Source organism: Triticum dicoccoides, chromosome 2A (assembly GCF_002162155.2).
Source record: "Triticum dicoccoides isolate Atlit2015 ecotype Zavitan chromosome 2A, WEW_v2.0, whole genome shotgun sequence".
NCBI classification, from domain to species: domain Eukaryota; kingdom Viridiplantae; phylum Streptophyta; class Magnoliopsida; order Poales; family Poaceae; genus Triticum; species Triticum dicoccoides.
The window spans coordinates 672,534,938-672,535,634 of NC_041382.1; positions in this window are offsets into that span (position 1 = coordinate 672,534,938).

Below are 697 nucleotides of genomic sequence, written 5' to 3' on the forward strand. Positions count from 1 at the left end.
CCCCTCTATTTTACCATCAATTGACCGTAATTTTACATTCTGTAAATTTTGCTTTATTTCCGAAGTAAAAAGAGACCGTAAGAAAATATATAATCGTCGAAAAAAATATTTTATGTTATGTAAAATTATAAATGTAAAAACATAGTGTAAAATACACATAAACTGTAATTTTCCTTGTCTTATGACCTATATTTTTATTTTCTTATGTCAAATTTTATATCGTGAATCGATAGGAATGTAACTATTTGAATTCTAAATGTAATTTAATTATGAAATGATCGTAGTATTACCTCGGGTGAAGAATAACTCATTCTAGTAACACTATATATATATAATGTTACTATTCATCACCCAGGGTGCAGAATAAGTTATTCTTCACCCAAGGTAATTTTATGATCGTATCATAAATAAATTACGTTTGAAATACAAAAAGTTACATTCATATTGATTTACTACATAAAATTTGGCATAAGAATACAAAAATATAGACGATAAGATCAGAAAAAATGCATTTTATGTATATTTTATACTATGTTTTATGTTTGTAATTTTACGTAACATAAAATATTTTTTACGGCGACTATATATTTTCTTATGATCTATTTTTACGTATAAAATAAGACAAAATTTATGGAATGTAAAATTACGGTGCATTGCTATTAAAATAGAGGAGGATGAAGAATAACGATTCCTCACC